Genomic DNA, 8,990 nt, shown 5'->3' with positions numbered 1-8,990 from the left:
ATGGTTTTAAGTATTGGTGCGTATCGTGCTGTATCGACTGATACGTATCCGTATCGATAGGTATTAGCACGATACATACCGATACGCTACGGAAAATTTTGAGCCCTCTTTTGTGTATCGGTATATTGTATGTATCATATCGTACTGTACCGTACCATATCGGTACCGATACGTACGATACTCTGCGATACAAACTTTTGAAAATCTGAAAATTCTTAAGAGTATCGGTATGTATCGGTACGTATCGAAGGTATCGTGCAGTATCAAGCTGTATCGTACCGTATCGTACCGATACGGCTACTTAAGTGTGAATGTGCCTTTTGTTGTTTGAAACAAACACTTCACACTCTCACCAACAGTTTTCTATATTTTGCTTCTTTCTTCCCCTTTGATTCACACACCTTTTTGGAGACTCAAATGGTAGATTGAAAGAAACATTGTGGAAGTGAATGGTTCAAAGAAGGAGAGAAACATAGTCCAAGAAGAACCTTGAAGGCTTGAACTTGAAAATTGAAACATTTGAATAGTAAGTTCTTGAATCTTTACTCACTTTTTTCAACTTTAACCTTAGATTTTCAAGTTTGTTTTATAAATCTAAGGTTCATCATACTTAGAATCACATTTTGTGCATCATTATTACATGAAATCATTGGATTTATAAGGATTTACAAATTTTTTTCAAGAGAAAATGAGGGTTTCAATTTTTTTCAAATTTCTTAGATTTACTCATGCTCAATGGTTAAAAATGTTTAGATTTTTTATATGTTATGTAAAAACAAGTTTTCTACAGCTTCCATGGAAAATTTTGATTTTTCTCAAAAAAATATATTTTTTTTATTCCGAAATTAATTTAAAAAAAAATTGAAAAATCCCCAATTTTTTTATTTTTTTTTAGAAAATTTAGTTCATTCAACTCTTAAAAATAATGTCATAACTTATAATTACTAAATACATGATTTCAAATGAAACCCACATTTTTTCCCCAAAAAAGTGAGGGTTTCAAAATTTTTTTTTCTTAGATCTACTCAAATATATTGGTCCACACTTTGTTGATTTTTTATATGTTCTTTAAAAACATTTAATCTACAACTTTTATAAAAAAAAAAATTTAATTTTTCTAAATAGTTTGTATTTTTTTATTTTTTTTATTTCAAAAATTAATTAAAAAATATGAAAAATACTAAAAAATATATGATTTTTTTATAAAATTCAGTTCATTTTAGTTTTAAAAAAAATGTATAATTTACTTGGCCAATGACCATGATGTAAAATTAGATGCACAATTTTTTCCAAAAAAAGTGTGCATTTCAAGTTTATGTAAATTTGAAAAAGTACAAATAAATCTTTTTTTTTCTCTTCGGATGCATCTCATTTTAGTTTCTAAAAAAATGCTATTATGTACTAAATAGTAAATCAATAAATATGCATATTAAGATTCATTATGTATCTTTGTAGGAAGATGGCGCATAAAGAACGGACTAAGGATATCGAATGGGCTACAGTCGAGAAAGTAAAGGCAATAGGTTGTGTACAAAATGTAATTAATGTGATACTATCCACCTAGAAGGTGGAATTACTAGACATAAACAACATTTGGCTGGAGGATTTTCTAATGTTGCCAAATGTAACAAGTACCCAGATGAAATAAGCAAAGCAATGAGGAAGCACTTAAGGGGAAGTAGAGATAAAGCAAAGAAAGCTGTTGAAGAAGATGATAGATTGGTTGAGAATCTAAGGGATCATGAGGATTATGAAGGATCTGATATGGAGGCAGAGGATGAAGATCAACAGCTTGCACGAGCAATGCATATTTCAAGGGAGGAACCAAAAGAAAAACAATGGATAGCAGAACAGCTGAGAAGAAGTCAATCTGTAGGACCTAGGCGTGGTGGCCCAATGATTTATGAACAAGGTTCTAGCTCTAGAAGTCATCCAAGTGTAGATATTGGAAGCACTGTGAAGGGCATGTTTGGCAAATTTACCTCCAGTGGTAAAGGTAAGGGGAAAAGGAGCCCAGAAATTAGAGATATGAGAGATGTACCATATAAACATCATCACGAAGGGCAACAAAGGATTGAAGAGGCTTTCCAACCAAAAACATTGAGTAAGAAAATTGGGAAAGCAATCTCTAGGTGGTTCCACAGTTCTATGATTCCACCTCACAAAGCTAAAGATTCGTACTCCAAGGCTATGGTCAAGGAGATTCAGACATGTGGGAAAAATGTGAAGCTACCCACATCCCATGAAATTGCAGGGCCATACTTAGATACTATTGTGAAAGAGGTGGATGAATACATTGAAGAGTTTAAATACAAGTGGCCTGAATATGGAGTGACCATCATGTGTGATGGGTGGAGTGGACCGACGAGGATGTCCATCATCAATTTTCTGATATATTGTGATGGGAAAACAATATTCCATAAGTCTTTCAACGCATCCTCAGATATCAAGGACTCAATGTATTTGTTTAAATTAATGGATGAAGTTGTTTAGGAAGTTAGGTCAGATTATGTTGTCCAGGTTGTGACTGATAATGCCTTCAATTTCAAAAAAGCTGGTACTTTACTTATGGTGAAGTATCCCACCTTATACTAGACACCTTGTGCAACCCATTGTATTGATTTGATATTCAAGGACATTGGTGAAATGAACAAAGTGCAGACATTGGTTTCTGATGCCAAGATGATCACCAATTTCATTTACAATCATAGTTGGGTGTTGGCATTGATGAGAAAGTACACAAAAGGTGACTTGGTGAGGCCCGCAGCAACAAGGTTTGCAACAAATTATATTGTACTTGATAGTGTTCAAAAACGGAAGGAAGGGCTAGTTAAGTCATTCACCTCTAATGAGTGGTTCAATAGTAGATATGCAACCACTGAAATTCAAAAAACTATTCAAGATCTAATCACCTCAACAAAGTTTTGGGAAAGGATATATCGATTTACTAAGATTATGCAACCACTATTTGTGATACTTAAAGTAGTTGATGGTGATAAAGCACAGACGATGAGAAATATAATGCATTATATGGAAGTTGTCAAACAAAAGATAGAAGAGGAGAACCCAAAGTCATTTAAGGCATTTTTGAAGATTATAAATCGTCGATGGGAAAATAATTTGGTTCAAGACCTTCATCGGGCAGGTATTTTCTCAATTAAATTTATAAGTTACATTATTAGTAATTTAATATATTAAATCGTTAACAATAAGCGATATGTAACAATGTCAATGTGCAACCTATTATTTGAATCCGGATCTGCACTACAAAAACAATTTAAGGTTTAGGAAAGATTTGATGGAATCTTTAAAGGATGTTATCAACAAGTTAACTCCTAATATTGATTCGACCAAAGATGCAGTTGAAGAGGTTAGTAGTCTACTAAACTTACATATTGAATCATTGATTAATATTTAATACATTGAGTGGCATATTAATATGTTAATACATGTATAGGTGAAGTACTTTCGAGAGGCCACTCAAAGGTTTGCTGATCATTTAGCTATCCATGCTAGAGGAACACAATGCCCTGGTAATTTAGGCTTAATCAGCTATCCTTGTATTTCAAATTTATTTCAAACTCCTAATGTTGCAATTATCTTTGTACAGCTGATTGATGGATGAACTATGAATGGAGTGCTCCAAGCTTGAGGTCAATCGCAATGAAAATATTATCATGCACGGCATCTTCAAGTGGTTGCGAACATAACTGGAGTACGTTCGGATTGATACACACCAAACCTTGGAATCGTCTGAGTTATGAGAAGCTGGAGAAGCTAGTGTATGTGTACTACAGCATGAAATTGCAGATGAAATATTTAAAATTGGAGAAATCAGGGGATGATATTGATGTCAACCCAATTGACATCACCCACATACTCGACGAGGAAAATCCAGTTAGGGGATGGATTGAGGAGACTAAAAATGTTTTAGTGTTGGACAAATTATCTGAAGATCGACGAGAAACCACACCTGATCCCATTATGAATGACCTCATTAGAGATATAAATGAATATTTTAAAAATATTGTTGATGATGAAACCCAAGCACCATCAGCTATGGAAGAGGATGATGATAGCTCCAATGATGGCGATATTAGGAGGAGGAGATCAGGTGCTACATATAGCGTAACTCAACCAGATAGTGATGTTGATGATCAAGACAAGGATGGTGCTGCTACTGATGATGATGATGATGATTATAATGGTAATGATGATGATGATGGTGGCAGTGGTGGTGGCAGTGGTGGTGATGGTGGTAGTGGTGGTGGCCAAACTTATGTACCACTACATTTCACAGAGGAGGATGCATTTACACATGCAATCCAAGATAGTCATCATGGTGCTCGCACACAACCAAAGTCTTATAGTCGGAGGGGTAGGCGATCCCACAATCCGAGTACTACTGATGCATTGATGAGTAGCATGGAGTCAATGTGCATTAGTTCAGATCTTGTTGGTTCCTCATCCGGACATGGACACCATGTATCTTTAGATGCATCTTCAACCTATGGATATGTGACTTATGCAAGACAATCATTTGCCAATCCAGAGCAGTATAGAAGTTCAGATCATGCTGGTTCCTCATCCGGACAAGGACACGGACACCATGTATCTTCAGGTGCTTCTTCAGGCTATGGATATGGGACTTATGCAGGACCAACATTGGCTACTCCTGAGCAGTACAGAAGATTCTATAATGAATGGGAGACCCACTACCATAAATATTTCGACTGGGGTAAATATTGTGCCTATATTCTACAAGTGCAGAATATCATCATAGTTGCTTCTATTGAAGAAGAAGGTCCTAGCCAAGGATTTGAACCACCACGACACTCTTCAGGGCACTCATACAATGGCAATGGCAATGGCAATGGAAATGAGGAAAGAAAAGACTGTAAGAAACTCAAACCTCATCATTTTGAACATTTTCAACTCAATATATTTGTCTATCAATACGATACCCTCTACTTAAGTATTTATGCATTCTACATGTTATATATAGCTTTTTTTAACTGTTCTTATGTAAAAGTGTATAAAAATGTATTTCCTATCAATTTATGTACGTATCTTAGCGTATCTCCGATACGATACGATACCCTCCGATACGTATCTTAATTTTAACCGACCGATACGACGACCGATATCGATGTAAGTCTAGCATTTATTTCCAATGATGTAAATTGGGACTTTTTGCAGCGCTCAGGATATAGATTTATAGGATAATTGGTTTTGCTTTTCTCCTCTGCTGATGGCAATGCCTTAATGTAAAGTAGGATAGACAAACTACCAAGCCTTTTACTGTAGGATTTTAATCAGAGAACATTCACACCCCAGCACATCAGCAACATAATGACAGATCATATCTGAAATAACCTAGAGGGGGGTGAATAGGTTATACTAGTGGAATTTAACTCTTTTCGATGAATAGGTCACAAGTGTGACTGCAAGTTAAAACAATACAGAGTAAATAAAACAAGTACAACCACAAAACACAAGATTTATAGTGGTTCGACTCAATCCGAGTCTAGTCCACTCCCTACAAGAATCCTCTTGTAAGGTATTCCACTAGTTCTCCCTTTCAGTATGGTAGGTAGGGAAGAAAACCTTTACAATATTTTTCACGGATAAGAGTATCCTTACAAATCCCCTTTCCAGGCAGAGAGACGCCTTTACAATCTCTTTTGGAGGTAGAGAGAGACCTTTCTCTTTTTAGGATAAGAGAATCCTTACAATCCTAAGTACAGTCTAGAATTGTAAAAACAGAAATAAATAGGAAATAGTGGAATAAGAGGAATACCTCAAGTGTGATGCAAATAATGAGAATGAATGATGAATGATGAAAGATACACCTTTTGTAAAGTCCTCTCTTATGGCTTTGACTTGCACAGGAAAGAGTAGAGGACTTTGATTGAGACTTGAGCCTTTTGTTGGGATTGGTGTAATAGAACAACTCAAGTAGAAATAAAATTCTTGAATGCTTGTAATAATGCTCTTAAAGCTCTTTCTTAATGAATATTTAATTAAGAGTGGTTGGGATATTTATAGATGAACTTAGTGAATCATTTTAGGCAGGAAATCAGGCTCTAATGGACGTATTCTGGGGCCACCGGTCGACGGCCATCGGTAGCTGGTCGACCGTCAAGAGCCGTTGAGGTAAAATATAGCCATTGGGCACTTCCAGGTAGTCACCGATCGACCGGGACTTTCATTCGGTCGACCAGCTATGGTCTCGGATAGTTCCGGTCGACCGGTGCTTCCATCTGGTTGACCGCCAATATGACATACTCTGTTTTGATAGAATGCTGTCATACTAACCAGTCGTCAGCATTTTGACCATAACGTTTTGGTCCAACCTCAAATTGATCTAAGATTAGTTGCGTTGGAATCACAACTCAATATCCTACAACTTCTATGAAGGTTTCATCTCCTGATACTACTTTAAGATTCCCTAAAATACCCTTGAGTCAGGTTAATGTGGTTTTCACAGAATTTCACTAGAACACATTTTTCCTAATATGTTTCTCACCACTTAGAGACTTTCCATACTTGGTCAAGGTATGCTCTATGGTCATTATAGTATGATGCAATGCACATGCATGTGGTGAGTGCATATATATATGTGAAAATTACAAATTACATTAAAAATGACCAATCTATCCTAGTGGTCTTCTTCTTCACTTGAACCTTCCACTCTTTGGCACTTCATCTTCTTTTCTTCTTGTTTGCAATTCCATGTCTTTAAGCTTCATGTCTTGATTTGACCTTCTAAGTGTTTCTTCAAGCTAATTACACTTTCGTCAAGCTAATCACATTTTATCAAACCAAGTTAAAGATGTATGTTTGTTTGTTAACACCAAAATATAGCAAGGAGTGTGGACATGTTTCCCAACAATATCAAAGGATGGAAACTGATCAAGGTCTAGGACTTTGGGGTATCGATCTAAGAATTATGGTTTTCGGTATCAAATTAGGAGCAAATATGAAAGGCTAGTTTAGATGATGAAATAGGGTTAGCAACAATATAGAAAATATGTCTGAACACCGAAGAAATCAAAAGCAAATTGATCCATGCTATTGGTTTCAGTCTCTGGTCTAAAAAGAGGGTAATAGTCACTACAGGACAGAAATCGGGAGATTCTCATTGACTCAAAATCAGATGGTCCAGTAGGGTTGAAATGTTAGTCGAGTTTCACAATAGGAGAGGTGCATCTTTGATCCAGATTTGAGCCTAATCAGATGATTGGTCTGTCCAGGATAGAAAACGATTGGAGAGCAAGAAATTGGGAATTTATGGGCAGAATTGAGAAAGGACCAGATTTAGTTATTTGTGATGGATTGAGGTTGAAGTTGCAGGTCTTGGAACACCTTGAACAATAAGGAAGAAGAAGATAATAAATGAGAAAGAACCTCTTGGGCTTCACACCGCAGAGGGCCAGTTGGATCAAATGCCAACTTCAGCTTTGATCAAACATAAAGCAATTCCCAACAAGGAGTAGCAACAACAGCAACCATGATTTAATTATTCAAATCGTGGCTTCTATGGAGCCTAGCATTATATTTATAGTGATAATGGGGAAGAGAATTACATCCTAATGGCAGGTTCTAAAAAAGAAACCAAATATTCTCCTAATACAATAGTTTTTAAAAACTAAAAAAAATGAAACTTTCAAAAAGAAAACTAACAACTAATGACTTGATTCAATTAATAAGTTGACCACTAAGAAAACAAGTATAACTTAAATAGAACCCAACTAAAAAAGAAACTAATGAAAATGGAAACAAGTTAGTTAATCTTGTATGCAACCTTAATACCTCCAGTTTAGACCCCCATAAAAGTGGCTTATTACACTAAAACACATGGGAGTTATTTCTTGGCTTATTCCTAATAAAACAAGCTTATTTCAATGATGGATCTACATCATGCTGAAGGTGGAGAATTTAAGTAACTGTTTTGTATTTGTTCCATCTATGGATGCTTGGACGTATTTTCTATACTATTTTTTTTTTCAATTCCATTTTGCTGACCATCAGCCAAAAAAAAAAAAAAAAAATGGAAAGCTTAGGGATACAATGCATAATATCCATTGAGGAACAAGTTGTGCTGCTCCTACTCACTCTGGCTTATAATGTGAGCAATCGGGTCCATTTGTTAGTTTGGTCATTCGAGATGGGGTAAGAGAAATCATTGCTTTCCAACCTACCAATGTTAGGATATCTATCTTTGCTCTTTAAAGCTAATCCTTAGTCTACTTTATGTATCTTAAGTTCCTAAAATTTATAGAAGAATGAGCCCTTACTGAGAAAGTTTAATCTGTTTGACTTACCTTCAGAGTTATATCAGACATAAGATGCCTCGGTTATGTGCCCTAATCTTGGCAACAATATTTAGATGGTATTCGCATTCAGTAGTGAATTCCACTGAGAGCCAAAAGGCCACGCACTAGGCTAAGCTAAAACAAAATAGAAAATACATAACAAAAACAAAAGAACCCCGAGAAACAAACATCCTCAATGGCCAGTGTTTGAGATTTAAAATGTAACCGCAAGCGTACGGATCAGTGTAGCTACGGGTCGAACACAGGGAGAGTAGCCACTTTATTTTTTTATTTCTTTTAATAATGCGAAAGTGAACCGATTAATGGTTGTGATCTAATTCTAATTACCGTCCTAAACATAAGTATCTAAAATAACGTCCCAACCATTCGTCATCTAAGAATTTAAAGACGCAAGCCACGCAATTAAAATTAAATAAATAAATAACTGAAAATAAACAGCCCACGCAATTAAAAAAAATAAAGGAAAAAAAATACTGAAATAAAAATAAAGTAAAAGAAAGGGGAGAAAGCTAGAGAGAGACTCACAAGTAGGTTTCTCTATTTAGCCTGAGAGATGCATCATAATATGAGCTTCCCTACTTAACCAGAGAGTCACTCTTACATGGGTTACTCTACTTGACTTTAGGGAAAGGGAGACAATTAAAATAAAAG

This window comes from Macadamia integrifolia, chromosome 8 (assembly GCF_013358625.1).
Source record: "Macadamia integrifolia cultivar HAES 741 chromosome 8, SCU_Mint_v3, whole genome shotgun sequence".
Taxonomy (NCBI): Eukaryota; Viridiplantae; Streptophyta; class Magnoliopsida; order Proteales; family Proteaceae; genus Macadamia; species Macadamia integrifolia.
The sequence above is the reverse complement of the archived record's forward strand: the minus strand, read 5'-3'. Positions refer to the sequence as shown.